Here is a 20,418-nt window from a genome sequence, read left to right on the forward strand (position 1 = left end):
GGGCACAGAAGGAAACTACCTCAACATAATAAAGGCCATATATGACAAACCCATAGCCAACATCATACTCAATGGGCAAAAACTGAACGCCATCCCCCTGAAAACAGGAACGAGACAAGGATGCCCTCTATCACCACTCATTCAACATAGTACTGGAGGTCCTGGCCAGAGCAATCAGGCAAGAAAAAGGAATAAAAGGAATACCAACAGGGAGGGAAGAAATGAAACTCTCGCTGTTTGCAGACGACATGATCTTATATATAGAAAACCCCAAAGGATCCATTGGAAAACTCTTAGAAGTAATCAACAACTACAGCAAAGCTGCAGGGTACAAAATCAACTTACATAAATCAGTAGCATTTCTATACTCCAATAATGAACTAACAGAAAAAGAACTCAAGAATACAATACCATTCACAATCGCAACAAAAAGAATAAAATACCTTGGGGTAAATTTAACTAAGGAAGTGAAGGACCTATATAATGAAAATTACAAGGCCTTTCTGAGAGAATTGGATGACGACATAAGGAGATGGAAAGACATTCCATGTACATGGATTGGAAGAATAAACATAGTTAAAACGTCCGTTCTACCTAAAGCAATCTACAGATTCAACGCCATCTCAATCAGAATCCCAATGACATTCTTTACAGAATTAGAACAAAGAATCCTAAAATTCATATGGGGCAACAAAAGACCCCGAATTTCTAAAGCAATCCTGAGAAAAAAAGAACAAAACGGGAGGCATCACGATCCCTGACTTCAAAACATACTACAAAGCTACAGTAATCAAAACAGCATGGTACTGGTACAAAAACAGGTGCACAGATCAATGGAACAGAATTGAAAGCCCAGAAATAAAACCACACATCTATGGACAGCTTATCTTTGACAAAGGAGCTGAGGGCATACAATGGAGAAAAGAAAGTCTTTTCAACAAATGGTGCTGTGAAAACTGGAAAGCCACATGTAAAAGAATGAAAATTGACCATTATTTTTCACCATTCACCAAAATAAACTCAAAATGGATCAAAGACTTAAAGGTAAGACCTGAAACCATAAGGCTTCTAGAAGAAAATGTAGGCAGCACACTCTTTGACATCAGTATTAAAAGGATCTTTTCAGACACCATGCCGTCTCAGAGAAGGGAAACAATAGAAAGAATAAACAAATGGGACTTCATCAGACTAAACAGCTTCTTCAAGGCAAATGAAAACAGGATTGAAACAAAAAAACAACCTGCTAACTGGGAAAAAATATTTGCAAGTCATATATCTGACAAAGGCTTAATATCCATAATATATAAAGAACTCTCGCAACTCAACAACAAAAAATCAAACAACCCAATCAAAAAATGGGCTGGAGACATGAACAGACATTTCTCCAAAGAAGATATACAGATGGCCAATAGGCACATGAAAAGATGCTCATCATCGCTGATCATCAGGGAAATGCAAATCAAAACTACACTAAGATATCACCTTACACCCATTAGAATGTCAAAAATATCTAAAACTAATAGTAACAAATGTTGGAGAGGTTGTGGAGCAAAAGGAACCCTCATACACTGCTGGTGGGAATGCAAACTGGTGCAGCCACTATGGAAAACAGTATGGAGATTCCTCAAAAAATTAAAAATAGAACTACCATACGATCCAGACATCCCACTACTGGGTGTTTATCCAAAGAGCTTGAAGTCAGCAATCCCAAAAGTCCTATGTACCCCAATGTTCATTGCAGCATTATTTACAATAGCCAAGACATGGAAGCAACCTAAGTGCCCATCAACAGACGATTGGATAAAGAAGATGTGGTACATACATACAATGGAATACTATTCAGCTGCAAAACAGAACAAAATCACTCCATTTGCAATAACATGGATGGACCCTGAGGGAATTATGTTAAGTGAAATAAGCCAGCGAGAGAAGGATAATCTGTGTATGACTCCACTCATACGAGGAATTTAAAAATGTGGACTAAGAACAGTTTAGTGGATACCAGGGGAAAGGTGGGGTGGGGGGTGGGCACAAAGGGTGAAGTGGGGCACCTACAACACGACTGACAAACATTAATGTACAACTGAAATTTCACATGATTGTAACCTATCATTAACTTAATAAAAAAAAAAGAAAAATAACAAATTTCACCCTTAAAAGAAAAAACAACCTTTCCCCCTAAAATGTCAACATAGCATTAAAAAGTTTCCCAGGTGAAAGCAGGTCATCTCCCTTTCCATTTTCACTACGGTAATTGATTGTCAGTAATTGGCATGAAATTTCTTTCCAAATGAGACCTTTTGTTGGCGAGAAAATGAACAATAGTGCACAGTCTGGAAAAACTCTCAAATAATTGGCTGCCAGTATATATTTTTGTTGGTGTATGTCAGTTCCATAAAAGTAATCAACCCATTATCTAGATCTCTGTTTGATATTGCCAGTAAAATGTTATCTAAAACAGCATGATTCATCATTTTAAATGTTCAAGTTTTTTAAAAAAATAACTTCTATCTTTAAAAGTGAGCGTGTAACCTATGAATTTATAGGTAAAAACCCGCTTGTGATTATGTTTCTTGTAACTGTGATAAATAGGTTGTAGGTTCTACTTTCCTATCATTGTGGTCTTCCGAAAACATGAATTCATTTAATTACAACATACATATAACTTGAGAATGGAAAGACAGTTACAATAACCTAGACAGTTTTTTTAAATACCAGCACAAAACTGCAACTGCACTTAACATAGCCATCAATGCATTATCTCACAAGGTTCTGCACACATTCACTAGAGACTGGATGATAACATTACATATTACTATGCTCTCATAACTTATAATTAAACTCCAAGTACAACAATCCTATTCTAAGCTCTTAATTTTCTAAAGATTGAAATGTATTTGTTTTATTTGTTACTTTGGCTTTTAACTTCTTTTTAAATGCGCCCACGAAGTAGCATTTTTCGTGTGGTCTCTGTTTCAACTAATCACAGGCATTTCTCTAAGTGTTGGATGTGAATCCACTTAAAAATCTGGAAGCTAAGCAGCTGAACACAAGAAGTTCAGGTCCCAAGGATTCCTGGGTTGTTTTACTGGCAGTAGGGACTACATGAGAATACCCAGTATCCCCTTCTCCATTTACCACCCCCATGCAGTGTTATTCAGAAAAAAAAATACTTCTCCCGCTTCCTCTAATTCTTCATGCAAAATCACACTTTTTGTATGAAAACTGTGATAAACTTACAACTATTAGTGTTGCTGAATACTCGTACCAACATATACTTATTAGTATAGAGGGACAGAAAAAGTATTATGCTTAAAAAGCAGAAGCTTGGGAGACGAACAACCTGGGTTCAAACCTCAGTTTCACAATTTAATAGCTGTTTGAACGTAGACAAGTTACTGAAGGTCTCTGTGCTTTTGTTTCCTCATCTCCAAACTGGTGATGATTACAGGACGTACCTCAGGGCATTATTGAGAAGATTAAATGATGTATGTGAAACACTTAGAATAGTACCTCAATAGCAAGTGCTATGTAATCAGTTGCCATTGTCATTTTTCAGCGAGATAAACTTAGTCAGTTTCCCAGAGGGTTTCCTGAAATTCTCCAGAAGAGCATTGCCATTTTGACGTGCAATTGTGTCAGTCATGAAAGTCCGGAGAGTGGTCTATGGAGGATTTTTGGCTGCTCTTTGCACTTAAGATCAAGAGAGAGCTGCTGCACGAGGTCTAAGTCCTCAAGCGGTTTGGCCCCTACCTACCTGTCCAGCCTCATGGTATGCCACGCTCAAACCACGATGACCGTCTCACCCTCTCATAATCTTTTTTCTATTTTGTCTCATGGAGTTATGCACATGACCTCTGCATAGAATGTTCTTCCCTCCCTCACTTGTTCACCTGACTCCTGTGTATCCTTCAGATGTCATCTCAGTGTCACTGCCTGGGCCGAATCCACCATTAACTGCTCTCACAGCTCTGTGAAACTCTCTTTCTAGACCTTATCCGAGTTGTAACTTTATTTTAATTTGTAGAATTACTTCATTATCGTTTGTCTCCACCACTGTATTTTTCAATATTGTGAGGGCAGAGATTGCGCATGTTTTTGCTTGACATTATATCTGTAGTGCTTACAGTGGTACCTGATACAGAGTGCCAACTCAAGTATTTACCGGATGAATGGATAAATGAGAAAAAAAAAGGAATATTATGCATTGAGGCGTGTCATGTTCATTTACAATAAATATGAAGCACGACGAATGAACACAAGGATTTCGATGGCCAAAAATACTTTTCATAGAAAAACAATTATAAATCACTCTCTACTAATAATTCATCTGTAAGCAAACATTTATTTTATAGGCAAAATAACTTTGACAGCAAAGAAGAAGAAAGCTTTGAAACAACGTGATGAGACACAATGCTCTGGTGTTGTACAGCTCATTGGGCTCTTACAGAAAATCTTGATGCTTCAAATGATTATAAGCAACTTCTCTCATAGGGTTAAAATAAAATTTTCAAGAACTTTCTGGAAAATTGTATCTAAACATTGAGTATAAATGCATTGAGATAGAAATGGGTATTTTTTTCTTTTCTCCTAAAAGTATTGTGAAGAAAACAAACAAAACGGAATAAACATCTACATATTTGTAAGGATCAGAAATATATTATTCTTTTTATTTCGGAATTCACTCATTTGTCCAAATCCTTTCCCTTTGCTTCCCATAACTTCTACTACAATTTTTACGCTTGTGGTATGTTTTGGTCATCTTCTTTGAACACAGAAACTCTTGAGGAAAATTCTTATACAAGTAGGCAACTATAAGGTAAGTACTATATTCATTTTTAGCCATTGAATTTGAGTGAGGCTTTTAGTGGATTTAAATTACCTAGTCCTACAGTGTTATGCTTAGCATTAAGGGAATGACTAATCCCTTAATGAATATAGAAAGAGGCAACGATCTTAGCTGGATAGCAGAACAAGGGAGCAAGCTAAAAGCAGTCTGGGTTCTCCATGAAAAGCTCCTCAGAAATAAAACCATTGTTTGAAGACGCAAAGTCTGTGTCCTCCATGGGAGAACCCTCAGGAACAGAGTCATCCAGTAAAGGAATTGAAGAATTGGTGAAAGTTATTTTTCTTTTAGATGCCATTTCAATATAACCACCAAGCCTGTCGTCTAAGAATTTATTGGTCCTGGACAAAATAAAATATAATGCAGCATTAAAGGAAACCAGTCTGGATTGATATATTTTTTTTCTAATCAGAGGAGGGCCTTGGTAAACGGGATGAAAGGCCTTCTCATGTGTCCACCTGGCAAAATTTGAGGGAGCCCACTCAACGGGAAAAGGAGGCTGCATAAGGCCTGCAATTGAGTGGTGACACTGAGGGCAAAAACTAGCTCTGAACATTCGATCCAGGTCAGCTTCAGAATAATCATTTTGAACAAGTCTCGTCTGGAGTAACCAATGGCCTAGAGCCAGAGTGGGGAGACACGGCTCTTTACAATCAGGGCAACACCACTTGTCTAAAGACATCTTTGTAGCAAGATAGCGGAACCAGTTAACAAAGAACAATAGCACTAAATATAATTACAGGGATATTAAATCCTTATTACAAAGATAACTTTAGACTTGACTTTTAAGTTTGAGAAAATACACTTTGTGTTTATTTATCCCCTAGTTTGGACCCTCTGTATCCAGGAAAATACTGTAACAGCGATGGAAAAACCCCTTATCGACAAAATAATAATGATCTAGTTAACGATTTCAACTTTGTAAATTCTCAGTACATTAAATGGTAAATAAACCTATTAACATTAAATAGGAATAGTAAAGAAAAGTAATTAAGTAGAATATTACTAATATTAACAGGACTAATTTTAGCAACAGTCGAGAAGTCTCTCTCTCACTGGAGAGATGTGTCTACACCTCAGCGGAATTTGTTGAGAACCACTGTCTCTTTTTCTCTTACTTCGAAGCCCAGTCTCAGTTTTTAAGAACCAGTTCAGTACAGAATAGAATTTGTCACTTCCCAGTGACACAGTTCACAAGCTTTGAATATTAGTTCTCTGGAGATAAGATGGGTTCTGTCTGAACAGAGCAGCTTTGTGTAAATTCAGACGCTAAGGCACTTTTCCAGAAGGATCTGCACAATCATCTCAGCTGGTGGCACTGTTATGTCCACTGGAGTTTTAGAAGTAGTCCACCAATCGGGCTGTTGACTGGTATAGGTAATTTTCACCAGTGAGGTGTGTCAGCCTTGTCCTGTAATGTCTGGGTCATGTGGGTAAGCAGAAAAATCTTGTCAAGCTCCTTCTCAGAGTATTTCTGCTAAAGTTCTTCCTTTGTGCTCCTAGATCTTGACCCAATCTCTGAGAAGCAGTTGATGAAAGGAATCTGATTGTACTTGGGGGTTTCTGTAAAAGAAAATGTTACAAATCCTATGAAAACTTTGGTAATTTATATAGTGAAACTAAAAATTTTACTGAGTATTATTATGGGTTAATGGACTTTGTAAACATGATTTGTTTTTCCTAGTTGTACTATTATTGATGTTTAAATTAACACCGGTTAATTATTATTATTTTTCTTCTTCCCAAAGTCCACCAGTACATAGTTGTATATTCTAGTTGTAGGTCCTTCCGGCTCTGCTATGTGGGATGCTGCCTCAGCATGGCTTGATGAGTGGTGCTAGGTCCGTGCCCAGGCTCCGAACTGGAGAACCCTGGGCCGAAAAATCGGAGTGCACGAACTTAACCATTCGGCCATGGGGCTGGTGCCAACACAGCTTAATTATTATGAGTGTTGAATAAGCTTGTGTAAACATGTCACATGACTGCATCTCTTGAAACTTTAAAAAAATGTATACACTTGTTAATTTTAGTTAATATATTAAAGTCTAACTATTATATTTAAATAACATCCAACAATAAAGTTAGGAAATAAAATACATAATTTAATATTTTGGTCATTTTAGGAGGCTTCTCTCTGAACACTAATTTCTTCATTTTAGTAGCTGACAGATGACACTTTTGGTATGGAGTTATTTGTAATCATTTATTTTTGTTGTGTCTTTTTAACACAGAGTACATTTAAACCACAGTTTTAATATTAATATTAGAAGTAAGTACAGTTGTATTTTTGCAAAAAGACTTCCAAAAAAAGCATTGGATCTAAAAGAATGAGGGACTGTTGTAGCCAAAAGAGTTCCAGAGGACAGAGGGAATTCCCTGATCACACTGAGTCTGTTGGCTATCTGACAGATTTTTAATTCAATGCGACATTTTGATTTTAACGAAGGATCTGTCTTAATGTGAAAGCAAAAATCACTTTGATTTAGGTATGACTTTTTATTATTAATCTACCTTTCAGTTATTGAGATAGCTGCGTGTTCTAAGCTAAGCTGCTGTAGAGAACAAGAGTGGCTACTAAATAAGGATATATTGAAGAGATAAGACCTCGGCAAATTTATGAACCAACTGTCTTAGGACATATAAACACTTGGTGTTAGAAATCTCTGACATGGGGATTTTTAAAATTGTATTTGCTTTTTAACTTAAAGTTAGGATAATTACAAAGACAAGGCAAATCTTTTCATGTTTTCTGTGGTCATATTTTATAGAGAAGGACCTGAAAATATTTGTTTTTGTTGTTGGAAGATAGTGTTACCACAGACAAAACTAAAGATAGATAGATAGGTAGATAGGTAGGTAGGTAGGTAGATAGATAGATATAGATAGGCGATAAATACATAATTTTGATTTTTATAGTTGAGATTTAACATGTTATAGCCGTAGAGATACTCGTTCAATGTAAATCATGGACTGACTGTAAACTTTTCCAGTAAAAATTCAATTCATTCAAAGCACAGTGCAACATGGGACGCCGTTTCTCAGAGAGATCATAGAGACTATCCTGGAATTAATCTCTTTCATATGAATGTGCATTAATTTATTTAGAAGTTTCACAATTATTAGATAACATTTACCCTAAATTTACTCTGAGGAAGCTAATTAAAATTAAATAGAAAGCTCAGGGTGCCAAATAGAGGCTTGAGTTTGGCAGATAGGGTGCAAGAGGCAACAGCCTTAAGCTTCATCATAATTATCTGTAAGATATCGATTGCTAAACATGGTCCAATCAGACCTTGACGTTGTTGACTATTATACCGGGAGTTTTTATCCAAGATTTTTCTTATCTTGAATTTTTTGGATTAATTAGACATTGGCCAGATTTCACCGGTTATCTAATTAGATTTCATTGCTGGTGCCCTCCTTTCTCGTGGGTCATCCTGCATGTCATGAGATGGTGATGCCACAGAGAACTGAAATGCAACATTCATCTGGTCTTTCCTTTTTGTTCAACATTAGTTTGTATGACCTTGCCTGCTAGAGGGTTAGGTTTGTAAGAGCTGACACTGGAAACCTTGTAAGTTTTTAAAGTTTACAAGATTGTAGGGAGAAAAAAAGCCACTGCCTCAGCTACAGAATTTGTTAAAAATACAAGTAATTTCCTAGGGATTTAATGAACATAAGTTCTGTAGAATTGTTGGTCAAAATAACCTGGACAATAATTAAATCTGTTGGGTCACTGTAATGCAGAGTTAGTTCTAGAAGAGTTTATTTTGGATTGGGACAGTTTTCTGAATTACGAGCTCATATTTAAGAACTTAAGACTACTATTAGCCATGGAAGTACAATTTAAAACTGGAACCACATGATTGTTAAGACTTTTTTTGTCTGAGTTTTGCAAACCAGTTTCTAGTAAGTAGTAAGTAGTAAGTAGTATTGAATGCCAATTGAAAACGATCAGTGATTTTAGCTTCATGGCTAATTCAGGCCTCATGCATCTGGATAAGTGAATAAGAAACTCCAAATGAAAGCAGGCCTCTAATGAGCACTGCTACATCTTGACTGTCCCAAGTATACGGATTCTACCTATTTTTAAAATACAAAACATTTTCTTTAATAATGGATGTCCGTGAGTCCGATATTTTTAGAAATGAGGCCAGCTGAGATAATCTTTTCCATGGTTTAGGATCTGTTATTAGCCTTCGACGGAAAGCTTCGCTAATAATTGAGACTTTCTTTTTCCTTGTGGTACTTACGAGTGATCTGGTAGGCTTGGGATGTTATTGGCTGACACCCTCTTGAAGTTGACTAAGGTCACTTCCAGTAGCATGGCGCCTTGACTCTTGAGTCAGTCTGTCGTCACTCATACCAGCCTGAGTTCTTTCCTGGGGCCATCGACTGAAGATTTAGCCTTTGCTATCCTCTGAGGACCTGACAACCTGTATGCTACCCAGGCTCTGACCAAGGGCCAGCCCTGGTGCCCTGACAACCAATCAGTGCTATTTAACCGAGATCATAGAAAACACAGAAAACCAACATTGAGATAATTGCCATCTTCAAACAATCTGTATTGAAAGGTGGTGTAGTGTAGTGGTGCAGAGTTGGAGCTGGACCGCCTAGTGGTGAATCCAAGTTCTGCTGTTTCATCACTGGGTAACTTGAACTCTGCCTCAGTGCCCTCATACGTTAAGTGATGAAAACAGATATCTAAATCATCACACTGTTGTGAGGTTTAAATGAATTCATGTTTATGAAGCGCTTCTAATCATTCCTAGTACACAGCGGGAGCTATATTAGTCTTAAATCAGGATCCTGTGGCCATCTGTCAGATGACCTGACTAAAGTCAGTTTGCCATCAGTCACAACTAGAAAATTTCTTACCTTAGAAAGTCTGCATTTTAGTGTTGCTGAAGCGAGGGATACCTCGCTCTGGGTATGTATGGAAGATCACAAGACCATTAATTGTTGTGGTACAGGAATTGGCAATCCACGGTCGTAATCAGTCTGTAAGCAAAGTTTATGTTAGTAGTGTAGGATATAAGCCAACTTCTACTCTGAAGATGGAGGAGGCAGTGAATTGACATTTAAGGTTTTTATTACATGTCACTGAAATCTTACAGGATTTCTGAATGCATCAGAAGATTCACACGGCTAATATACCTAAACCGCATCAAAACTGTTCTCCATAGGGTTAAAACAACATTCTAAAAAAAAATCTGTCTGGAAAAATTACAGTTTAGGAATTTGAGCTTTGAGGGAGTAGGGAGGTGAACTGATTTGGGGAATTGGTTATAATTCTAAATCATTTCACAAAACTATCCTGTTCAATTTAATCAAATATTGGAAGGGGTTAGAGCAGTGTTTCTCAAACAAGGTCAGCCTCAGCTTCATTAGAATCTCCTGAGGATGCTTAAAAATTCAGATTTCTGGGCTCCACCACAGATCTACTGAGCATTTGTGGGAAGGTCAGAAAATGGTAACTTTTTTTTTGTTTTTGTCTTTGTTTTTTTTGCAATTTCTGATATTTGACCTTTTTTTTAACTTTTTATTAAGATTATGATAGTTTACAACCTTGCGGTATTTCAGTTGTACATTATTGTCAGTCATGTCGTAGATGCACCACCTCACCCTTTATGCCCTCCCCCCACCCTCCTTTCCCCTGGTAACCACCAATCAGTTCTCTTTGTCCATATGTTTAACTTCCACCTATGAGTGGAGTCATACAGAGTTTGTCTTTCTCTATCTGGCTTATTTCACTTAACATAATACCATCAAGGTCCATCCATGTTGTTGTGAATGGGACGGTTTTATCCTTTTTTATGGCTGAGTAGTATTCCATTGGATATACATACCATATCTTCTTTATTGAATTATCAGTTGCTGGGCTGCAGAATGGATATTGTTAGCAGGCATGAAAACATTAATCTCTGGTACATCTCCATCAGAGCTCTTGGGTGACCAGGTGCATTGTCAATGAGTAGTCATATTTTGAATGAAATCGTTTTTTCTGAGCAGTGGGTCTCAATAGTGAGCTTAAAATATTCAGTAAAGCATGTTGTAAATAGATGTGCTGTCACCCAGGCTTTGTTGTTTCATTTATACAGCACAGGCAGAGTAGACTTAGCATAATTCTTAAGGGCCCTAGGAATTTCATAATGGTCAATAAGCATTGGCTTCAACTTGAAGTCACCAGCTGCATTAGTCCCTAACAAGAGAGTCAGCCTGTCCTTTGAAGCTTTGAAGCCAGGCATTGACTTCTCCTCTTTAGCTATGAAAGGCCTACATGGCATCTTCTTCCAATATAAGGCTGTTTTGTCTACATTGAAAATCTGTCATTTAGTATAGCCACCTTCATTAATTATCTTAGCTGGATCTGCTGGATAATTTTCTGCAGCTTCTACATCAGCACTTGATGCTTTACCTTGAACTTTCATTTTAGGGAGATGGCATCTTTCCTTAAACCTCATGAACAAACCTCTGCTAGTTTCAAGCTTTTCTTATGCAGCTTCCTCCCCTCTCTTAGGCTTCATAGAATGGAAGAGAGTTAGAGCCTTGCTCTTGATTAGGCTTTGGCTTAAGGGAATGTTGTGGCTGGTTTGATTCTATCCAGACCACTAAAACTTTGTCCATGTCAGCAATAAGGCTGTGTTGCTTTCTTATCATTTGTGTGTTCACTGGAGTAACACTTAATTTCCTTCAAGAACTTTTCCTTTGCAGTCACAGCTTGGCTAACTGTTCGGTGCAAGAGGCCTAGCTTTCACCCTGTCTCAGCTTTCGGCATGCCTTCCCCACTAAACTTAATCATTTCTAGTTTTTGGTTTAAAGTGAGAGACATGCGACTCCTTCTTTCACTTGAACACTTAGAAGCCATTGTAGGGTTATTAATTAGTCCAATTTCAATATTGTTGTGTCTCAGGGAATAGGGAGGCCCAAGGAGAGGGAGAGAGGTGAGGAACCGTCTATCAGTGGAGCAGTCTGAACACAACATTTATAAATTAAGTTCACTATCTTATATGGGCGTGGTTTGTGGCACCCCAAAACAATTACAATAGTAACATCAAAGATCACTGATCATAGATCACCACAACAAGTATAATAATAAAAAGGTTTGAAATATTGCAAGAATTACCAAAATGTGACACTGAGACATGAAGCGAGCAAATGCTGTTGGAAAAATGGCACCAACAGACTTGCTGGACGCAAGGTTGCCACTAACTTTCAACTTCTAAAAGAGAAAAAAGCAACATTTGCAGAGTGCTATAAAATGAAGTATACCTGTATGAATACTTATTTTTCTGAAATTCTAATTGCAGATACTATACTAACAGTGTGACTTACAGGTAAATAGTTCTTTCATTCCATAAACATCAAGCTAACTACAATGTGTAAGCATTGTGCTAGGAAACTAAGAAAATATAAACATAAAAAAGACATATAATTCTTGAGAAATTTAAAATTTACTAGAGGGCGTAGTCACTTAAAATAATTTCAATGCAAGACAGACATCTTTACATCAGTGTGTTGTAGAATTTGGGGGGCAGTGATCACAGATTTGGGCTCTGACATATACGATTGAGCCTAATATTAGCCTGTACTAAATGATTTCAGCCCCATTACTTTGAATATCTTCCTAAACGAGTGGCTGACTATCCTCCTAACACCGCCACTGCCCCTTAGACCAGGACAGGTCATTCTGAGAAGCACAGAAAATCTGGGTACTAGTCACGGCCCTGTCAAGCATGAGTGTTTTGCGCTTAAGTAAGCAATTGGAACTAAAAAAAAAAAGCTGTGAAAAGCTAGAAGTAGAATACAAATAAAAGAAATTTATTATTTACAAAATATGCCTAGATGGTGATGCAGGGGATTTGGGGAGGGTATAAGTCAAAAAGCACTGGGCATCAAATTCGGAAATAATCACTTGTCTATTTAGAAAGTGCTGGTTAAAACAATAATACCACCACCACGCAACTATTGTTTCCTAAGGAAGAGTTGACTGAATTACTCTACAGAGATTTAAGATATATGTTTGTGTAATAAAGATAACTATTCTTTTCTAGAGGAAGCAATGACATTTTTGAACCGGGACAGTGATGGAAAGGTTGTCATGCCATTGGTTCAGTGAGCAGATACAAACAGAAAATAGAATTGATGGTTCCTTGATGAAATCGTCTCTAAATTCTGTGTTACAGAAGATGGCAAAAGGAATTGGATGATTTTTCCCCCATAAAGTCATAAAATAATAAACACAAAGCAAGTTAAATGGCCTAGTTATGGCTGCATTTATTTCTGATTCGCAAAAAGAAAACAGTCTTCAGTTGGAGTGTTTTTAGTTCCCCTTAAAAGTTTGCCATAAAATCTCTGACAACTATTTAAATATGAGTAAGCGAGGCCTGTTTAAGCCACAAGGAAATACCTTTAATTTGAAAAGCAAATATTCTGTTTAGAAATTTCCCTTTCTTTTCCTTTAATTTTATTCTAATTTTCAATCACAGAACTACCAATTAATATTTGAAGACAAACCAGGGACAAGTGACAGATAAAATTGTGAAAGCTGATCTTCCTATCCCTCATACTTCATTACACACAACTCTTCCCCTTTTCCTGGTTGCTGCTGCTCAACCCACATGCACAATTCCTGGCTCCTGGACCTTTCTGGAAGCATTTTCCCTCCTGAAACTTTTACAAACTCCTCATCAAAACTTCCCAAGACTTGCTTGAGGCTGACATCTAGGAGAAGGTGTCTGATAAACGTTCCAAGTTTCCATCTTGAAGGAGGAGAGCTTAAGGGGCCTCACTTCTATGAGTGCTTTCTGATTTTAGACTGGAGCTCCCTAGAGACCCAATATAGAGGACAAATGTGTAGCTGGCTTTGGGAACAGGAGATTTTATTGCAATTCCAAAAAAATACTATTACGTGATTCCTCGTCTGCCTATGTTTGGGCATGGTTCTTGGTAATAAAAAGCATAGGTAAGTTACACAACTCTACTTTTCACTGTTTTTCCCTCCATAGAGTTCAACTGGAGGAATCACAGAGAGAAAAAGGCTACTACTTAATCACATGGCCCAAAAGAAAAGATATATTTTATTCATAGTTCATGGTGACTATATTTTACCCACAACCATGAAAAAATATAACAAAGGGACTTTCTTTATGGAGTACCAAGTTTTCTGAAATTGCAGAAAAAAATATTAGATAATGTTATGTATATGTTGTACACACACATACACACACACACACACGTATAGCTAATCTTGAGAGATGGAGTTGAGAAGTAGAATGTGTTAATAATTACTTTGAACTATCACAATTTGGGTGTTAAGGCAATTGTAATAGGAGTATTTATCTTTTTTTTCTTTCAAAAAAGATCTGAACTGAAACATTCTGTTTAGATGGTAAATTGGTTCTGTCAATACATGAATGCCAAAACAACAAACTTATGCTAGCATTTTCTATCTTTTATGTAACTTCAGTATTTATGCAGTCACTAAACAATTGCTTATTGATTGTTTTCTAAATTCCAGGTACTGTTCCAGACACTGAGAGGCATAGCGGTGGATAAGAAGGATTATATCTACAAACTTGTCTTACAAACTATGAAAACAGGTCACTCAGTTTTCTTCTCTTCTGTTAAAAAAATAAGACAATCCACTTATATCAAGTAAATGAATCTTTGACCCTTAAGAGGAACACCAGTGTTTTCTAGTGGTGTTCCTTAGACTAGCCTGGGGTAAGGTGGCACGTGAGTATGTGTGTGTGCTATGTATAGTGTACGTAGGTGGACTGAGTAACTCCTAAATGATCTACGTTTTTCCTGTTCTAACCTTGGAAACAAGGATATGAGAAACTGAACTGCTAGGCAAGAGAGTCTACCTAGTCATCTGGGGAATATAATTATAAACATATTTTTCATTCTTCATGAGGCTCATCTCAGGACAAGGTATTAAAGTTATCTTCAAGAATAATAACCAAGCTACCCAATTAGATTTTAGGATTGATAGTTGACAGATAGATAAATACATACCAAATATATACAACTATCTATTATTATGTGTATCTATCTATCTATCTATCAGATAGGCTTTTAGTAAATGTCCTTTTTTAAAACAGTGTATGTATAAAGTCTCTTCTCTCATTTTTTTTTAAGATTGGCACCTGAGCTAACAGCTATTGCCATTCTTCTCTTTTTTCCTTCTTCTTCTCCTCCCCAAAGCCCCCCATTACATAGTTGTATATTCTAGTTGTGAGTGCCTCTGGTTCTGCTATGTGGGACGCCACCTCAGCATGGCTTGATGAGTGGTGCCATGTCCGCGCCCAGGATTTGAACCGATGAAACTCTGGGCCAGTGAAGCAGAGCATGCAAACTTAACCACTCGGCCATGGGGCTGGCCCCTCTTCTCTCATTTTTGTCTATTTGAATTGGACAAACCATATATGTTTTGATGCTTTTATTGATTTATTACTACCTTTTATTAAAAATACTCAGGGTCAAAATAAGAGAAAAAAAGGTTAAACTGTATATATAGGTCTATACTCTTAACAGTAAGTCATTTGAACTATGTGACCACGGGTAAAGGAAATGCAAAGCTAGGTAATTATACTCTGACTAGGTATATCTACATGATGCCAGACTGGCTGAAAATTTAAATATATACAAAGTTGTCAAACATATTATTTGTAAAATTTTCCCCATTAAATCCAGTTAAACTGCTCCATGTATTTGTATGACCTAGGAAGTATTTTCTCCTCCCAATTTTATAGATATTAACTTATTTCTACGGTTTACTTGTATTAAAAATGAGTAAAGAGGACAATTTAGGTGATACAAACGAACCTTATTTAACACTTCATGAAGTGGACAGTCTCCTATTGGAGAACTGTAAGATGGGGCAGAAAGCAGGAAGCTTTTACAGAATAAAGAACAAGGAAGAGACAAACAGAAAATATCTGACTGGCTGGGGCAACATAGTCAAGCTAGTTTGAGGTGAGAAGGCCCAGAGCTGGCGTGGTGTTTGGGAGCTGGCTGGCTGAATATACTGCCTCTCTGGTCAAGCAGAGCACGTACAGGGACACGAAAGTTATCTAAGTTGCAGTTTGCTGATGTGGCTACCCTAGGAGAAGCAGCTCCATCTTGGGCCTGCTTAGAAATTTACTTTCAACAGACCCCCCTTTTGATCATCCTCTTGACCATTCAAAAGTTTCGATAAAAAATATTGGTCTGAGCGTGACTCTCAGTTACCATTGTATCTTTGGGTCTCAGTATAGTATTCACAAGAGACAACGTCAGTGTTCTTGGAGCCGGTTATGTTCTCCTGTTTTCTTTCGTCGTTCCAGTCAGAGAGACCATCTGTTGGCTAGTCAATGGTTACCCACGTGCATTCAAAACTTTTGAGTGAATGCAGTGTATTAGGGACACAATAATAGTTATTAGCAACAAAATGTCTATGGTTTGGACAGCAGTCCTGAGCCAGGATTCCCATGACACAGAACAGCTAGAATCAAATGAGCCAAGAAATGATCCCAAAGAGGGGAATACTTTTTTAAACCAACTGGCTTGTTTATGTATTTCTTGTAACTGTTTCTCCACTTCCCCAGAAGTGTTTATCCAGAGAGCTTGTTTAAGAAAAAGTGAGGCTTTGGAAATCAGGGAGATGTTTGTAATGGGCAGAAAAAACTACAGGATCACCAGCATCTTAGCAAATTCGACCGTCAGTTGGAGGTTGAAGCGCCTTCCTTTGCAATGGCCTGAGTTATGTGAACAATGGCATTATCTTTTCAGGCCAGAGCAAGGCAAAAGGTGGTCAAAAGAATCATAAAGATCTTCACAGTGTAAGAATTAGGAAAAGGATGGTCAGAGAGGGAAGGAGGAATGGAAAGAAACATTCTCGATCTGACACCTGGGAGGAAACATTTTACCTCCACATCGGCTACTTCTCTTCCTATCAATTTGATTTTGAGGTCTCCAGCATTTACACAGGACTAGGTGTCAGGTGGAGCCTTCTTCAGTTGTGAAATATGCAACCAAGTTTCTACACCTTGTAGTTTGGCAGCAGCGTCAGTGGTCAAGAGTACTGGGTAGGGTCCTTTCACTTTTGCAAAAACATCAGAGTAAAACAATAACTGTCTGTAAATGACAAAAGACTCAAAAATGTCCATGGTTAAAGATCTGATGAGAGTTCGTTAGATAAGGAAATGTAGTTATATCTGTGGTATACAATAATTTACAATTAATAGTACTGACAAATTTCTAGAAACTTTAAACAATTTCTGGAATATCTGTATTAATAACATATATCCATACATATATAACCTAAGGTTTATCATCACTTATTTACCAATGTTTCACACATAATTTAACATACCAATTAAACGGAATTAGTTTAACATCTCTTTTTGAAGATTTTATTTTTCCTTTTTCTCCCAAAGCCCCCTGGTACACAGCAGTGTATTTTTAGTTGTGTAACATCTCTTTTACAAGGTGTGAGACAAATCCTTTGAGATTTTTCAGGGTCCCTCTGGAAAATCTCAAACTTACTTTGTGGTCAAAAAGACTCCATTAAGAATTTGATTTTTGGGAAGTTTGTCAAAAATCTCCATTTAACCAAAGTGACAAAGATTTTGAAGGCAAATACAGAAAGTTACATAGTTGTGGACAAAATTTAGCTCTTTTAATACTGAGAAGACTGAGTTTCATTAAGTAATCAAAGATCTGATAAAGACAATGTAAAGCACAGTAAATTATTTTGGTAAGGCAGAAAACCTTTGCTGTCTAGACAGGTTACTTAAAAGGTAAAGAAAAATCTTTGTTTATAGTTTCTGATTAATAGCAGACCAATAATCTAAGAAAATGTCATCCTTTTAACAGAGAGAAAACCAAATTCTAATTTTGCATCAGTGTAGTTTTGATATTAAAACTCATTTTTTAAAAACTTAAATAAATCGTGGCTGGCCCTGTGACCAAGTGGTTAAGTTCACGCGCTCTGTTTCGGTGGCCCAGGGTTTCACTGGTTTGGATCCTGGGCACAGATATGGCACCACTCATCAGGTCATGCTGAGGTGGCGTCCCACATGCCACAACTAGAAGGACCCACAACTAGGATATACAGCTATGTACTGGGGGGCTTTGGGGAGAAAAAGGAAAAATAAAATCTTTAAAAAAACTTAAATAAATCCATCTAATCTTAGCCACCTTGACCACACATAAAATCCCTTTCCCAAGACTCCTTTTCCATAAACCTACAACTTTTTTACATCCCTTTAAATTTTGTCCTGCATTTTTTTCTCTTTCTTATGCTGGAACAATCAATCATTTTACTTTCCTTATCTACTTTACATACACAGTTGTTTCCTCGCACTCTTATTATTTCTAAGTAATTCTAATTACATATATTAATTAGAATTCTTAACCCTTAGAATCTTTAAATCCTAGTAAAAACTAAGAAGTAAGCAATTGTGGTCTGTCTGTTACAACAGCATTCTGTGGATTGGTAAATTTATAAATACATGTCATAATTTCCAGAAGTGTATTCTTAGTTATAGCAAATTTTTCAATATGGCACAAAACGTGTGGCTCAACCCATGTTCAGTAACTAAGGTTTCAGTGTTTTATCTTACTTGGAAATGATCTAGATAGTCAATGAATAGCCATCATTTAACTTATCTCACTGTAATTTTAAGGTTTCAAGTTACCAAAAAGATTTTGGAAACTATTTTTAAATAAACATACCAAGAAGCATAATTATTGTTGAAAAGTTCATTTATAAATTTTCATCTTACTTACACCTATTTAATTTACTTGTTCTTAGCAATTATGTTCAGATTACTCATGAAAATTTCATGAGACATTAAGCAGCTAACCATCATCTTAAGTTATCTTTCTTGCTAACAAACTCTGTAACAGAGATAACATGAGCTTATGTGACTTTTAGTAAAACTATACAGAATAAAAGTTGTATGTCTGCATTATATTTAATATGGATAGCTCTAAATGTATGCTTGTTTTAATTAAACCAACAAATTTAAACTAGCTTTTATTTACTGAAGATTATCCTAGATCACATGAACTTGAAAAACATTTGGGTTAGTTTTTATATTGCCGAGAGTATACTTATCTATATAAATTCTTAATTTTCTTTAAACTAATAGAGCTCTTTACAAATTAATTTTGGCAATATCACCCAGAAGTAGAAAAATATCACACCTCTGTAACAGACATACATAAACATACAGAGAGATGCAAAGGGATCTTATAACTTTTATTTAAAAAATTTAGCCATGGGACAGGTATGAAAATGCAAAACTCACTAGTTTATAAAAGAACAGTTAGACCCAAATTGTGTTTCTGGCAGAAGGGATAAGCTAAGGTTACCTGCTTAGATGGCTTAAACATTTTACTAATATTTGTGGAGAAGACTGTTAAGACTTTTCATTCACCTAATTTCCAAATAGCTTTTCCTTTTTTTTTTCCTTCTGATGAAAATTATCTTAGTTCTTAGAGAAGATAAGGTAGAACATTTACATCTCAAAGGCACAGGGAAAGAATGCAAGTTCCTCCAAAAAGGACTTTTGTTTCCTAAGGCCAGAATTTTTACAATACCTACAAGTCTTTGAAATGAATAGGGGAGGTTTTAGGATTGGTAAAAAGGACAGGAGGGCTTTTTCTATTCTTATAAGACTCAATTTTTAAGACAAATTGTACAAGTTGTCCTCAATTTGTAGGACAGTTGTTTTTAATTCATCAAAGAATTGGGTTGCAACCTGAATGACATCAAAGGTTGACCCACCCATCCAACTACATTATCTTCAATTTGCTTCTTTCAGGGATATCTTGAACTAAGATAAAAATCAAAAGATTCCTATTTTCTAGATTTAGAGCTGTTTGTCTTTGGAATATTTTCTTTACCTCTGGGTACACAGTTTCATTTAGCTTAGGAGAGAAGGCCTAAAAAAAGTTTCCATCAGGCTCTGAATATCGGTTTCCAATTTGGCCGAATTCTGATCATAGAGCTACTTAAAAAAAAAAGAATCCTTTCAAATATCTCATTGTGTTTCAGCAGGTACAAACAGTAATTATTTCTGGTAGTACTGAATGACCCCATGGATGAAAGAAGCATCCCCAAAGAAGGTGCAAAAGATCCAGAGCCACTCCCAAAGATAGCCAAAAGAAAGACTTACACAATTCAAATCCCCATATAGCTGGCAATTGTTGGCAGGATCCTAGCCACAAATGGAGGGTAACCCACATTTCTGTCTAGCCATATTTTGGGGCCCCCAACATGATGGTTGAGCTACTACATATGCAACAACCAACAACCTGCATGCCCCAGGCAGGCAGAAAGCCAAATCAAGTTCTCAAGACATGCAATGAGACAAACAAAAAGGCAATAGCTGTCCCTGAGAGAGAAGCAATGATAACCAATAGGCAGCCCAAAATCAAATTCACAAGAGTCTGGATTTAGAAAGGAAGAGATAATGTGAAATTTTACCTTCCTTTCTTAACCAGGCACTGCAGAGATCCAGGACAGCTGACACTGCTAAGAATTCTCATCGCTCACTGGCTTCTGCCAGGTTTCCCAG

At 36.8% G+C, this 20,418-nt stretch overlaps 1 long non-coding RNA gene across 1 annotated transcript in view; it reads right to left on the minus strand.

The window, feature by feature from the left end:
- Positions 1–4,327: 4,327 nt before the first annotated feature.
- The window catches only part of LOC139042724 (uncharacterized), a 232,482-nt gene continuing 216,391 nt past the window's right edge, over positions 4,328–20,418 (minus strand). The window contains exons 3-4 of the long non-coding RNA XR_011499789.1: positions 9,725–9,847; positions 4,328–6,409 (exon numbers count right to left, since the gene is read on the minus strand). This is a non-coding gene — a long non-coding RNA (uncharacterized lncRNA). The remainder of the gene's footprint in view (positions 6,410–9,724; positions 9,848–20,418) is intronic.

The sequence above is a fragment of the Equus asinus genome, chromosome X (genome assembly GCF_041296235.1).
Source record: "Equus asinus isolate D_3611 breed Donkey chromosome X, EquAss-T2T_v2, whole genome shotgun sequence".
In the NCBI taxonomy this organism is placed as follows: Eukaryota; Metazoa; Chordata; class Mammalia; order Perissodactyla; family Equidae; genus Equus; species Equus asinus.